The sequence below is a fragment of the Phalaenopsis equestris genome, unplaced genomic scaffold (genome assembly GCF_001263595.1).
Source record: "Phalaenopsis equestris unplaced genomic scaffold, ASM126359v1 Scaffold001110, whole genome shotgun sequence".
NCBI classification, from domain to species: Eukaryota; Viridiplantae; Streptophyta; class Magnoliopsida; order Asparagales; family Orchidaceae; genus Phalaenopsis; species Phalaenopsis equestris.
The window spans coordinates 919-3425 of NW_018165549.1; the positions used below are offsets into that span (position 1 = coordinate 919).

Below are 2507 nucleotides of genomic sequence, written 5' to 3' on the forward strand. Positions count from 1 at the left end.
TGTTAGAAGCTGCGCCGTAACTACAGCATGACATGACATGACTTATTATAATGTATATTGCAAAAATAAAAATTATAAAATGGAAGAATTTTATGTTGGGATGCGCTTGTAAGTTTTCATCTAAAGCATCTTAATTAATATATCACTAACCAAAATATTTTAAGAAATTAAATTTATACTTATTATATATTATCATGAATATTTATATTTTATATACATCTTTTTTTTTTCTTAAATTTATTAATTTATTTATAAAATAACAAAGCATGCTCTTATTTTTTGTTTTGGGTTTTGTATAAACACATATTTCTTAAATTTAATATGAATGTATTAAATTTTTAAATTTAATCTATGAAAAACTATAAAAATTTATAATATATTTTATTTTACATTTTAAAAAATTATTTATCGTTAATTAAAATTATCCTGATCGAAAATCAATACAAAATTTCACATATTTTTCCTTAATAAAGTACCAAACGGTTTTAGCATCCAAAGGCAGATGATTTGTCCTGCGTTTTGACTGCAGCCCTACAGTCGCAAATAAGAACTTCTTTGACTTTAACCACTCACCAAAGCACAAAATATTTCTAGGTGTAAAGATAAAAAAACCTAAAAAAAGTTGATCAAAATATCTAAGATAAATTGATTGATCTAAGAAAAAGTATTAAATTCATTTTAATACGAGCATGATGTATTAAAATTTAATTATATTTTACTGGTCATCAATAATTTTTTTATCAAGAACGAATCTTAATATATTTTTTATGAAGGATTTATAAATTTCAAATTGATGATCATCTGGGGCCTGAATTTCAACGAGCTTATAGTTAAAAAGACTATGACAAGACGAACCCAACGATAATAAAATTGGTTCAATATGAGTCCAATCAAGCTCAAATCGGGCTATTAAAACACTTTTGGAGGTTTTGTATCGTCAACTTAATGATCAAATGAATTTTAAATTTGTTATATTTACAGTCAAACCGAGCATCTAAACAAGAGGAATTCAAAAACCCAAGCTCACTAAATTTTTTAGGTCATTATGACTCTCAAATCATTAAAAGAAAATCTTATGATCAAGGGGAAACAACATGAGTTGTCTATCAGATGATTATGGAAGTTATTTGTCAAAAGATCAAAATATTCCTACCGCAAAAGCTATAAATAGTTCCACTCTCTTCACTTGAGAGGGGGTGAATTTCAATGTTGTTTGGGACTGAAGGCTCCGCGATAACTTCAGCCTCTATAGTTGTCAGCCGCCCCTATCAACCAACCCTACTTATATTGTCACATATAAAACACAACCATAATTTATAACACCCTATTGAAAATCTAGCAATAGCTAATTTCAGTGTTGTTCTAGGCTAAAAACTCAACGATAACTTCATGTCTTTGTAGATGTCGACCACTAACAACCAACACCCGTCAGCTGTCATCGACCACTACAGTTGTAGTCGACCACTATAGGCCACCCCTGCTCATCGCTGTTGGATACCCTCGCTTGTTAAAGTTGTATCCCAAAAACTGTCATAACATATAACGTCGTATTGAAGAACCAACAATAATTTATGACCTCCGCAGCTGTTGGCCATCATTCACCACCGCCCGTTGGTCATTGTTGGCCACAACCAACCACCCCAATTTACCGCCTTTGACATCTTCTACTTGCTAACATCATATCCCAATACAACCTTAATGTATAAAGTGTTGAAGACTCAATGATAACTTCTAGTTTATATAGTCACTTTCCACCGTCAACCATCATTAATTGTCACTGCCTACCACTGCCGACCACCGACTACAAGCGACCGCCACTTATGACTATTGTAGCTAGAATATAACGATTATACCTAAGCTTTCTTTACGTTGTAAACTAATAAATATAATGTTCAGTATAAAATTATAACCCTGTCCTAAGATAAGGGGTATAGTCATCAACTCAGCCTATATGACCAACTATTATTACAACATCCAATTATAACTATGTGACCAACTAACGTTATTGCAACCCCCGATCACGACCTATGTGACCAACTTTGACTACAGCTTCCAACTACTACTTTTCTAGACAACTCAAGTTATTGCAGCCCTCGACCTATGTGACCTACTATAACTACAGATTTAGCCACAACTTCTGTGATCAATTAGCACGATTACAACCACTAACTCAACTTTTGTGGCCAACTACTATTATTACAGTTTCTAACTATAACCTTTGTGATCAAATGCATTTGTGCTAGCTCAAATATTACAGTTGAACTACTATTGTACATTTGTAATATCAATATTACAATTTTAACTTTTCTAATTCATGAGAAGAGTGAACCTATATACTTATAGACACAGGGAATTACTTTGACTGAGCTAAACCCCATGATTTTCTAACTTTCTAGTATTCTTTCACTTTAAAAAAAGGCAGTGTCTATTCCAACCAATTTTCTATTATCTGTACGTGAAATAGATATTCATGCAACGCTAAGATATTAAATTATCACTCTATAGCC

At 31.8% G+C, this 2507-nt stretch overlaps 1 protein-coding gene across 2 annotated transcripts in view; it reads left to right on the forward strand.

The window, feature by feature from the left end:
* Positions 1-2507, forward strand: part of LOC110033178 (probable LRR receptor-like serine/threonine-protein kinase At5g10290) — a 36604-nt gene that overhangs the window by 912 nt on the left and 33185 nt on the right. The window lies entirely within an intron of this gene.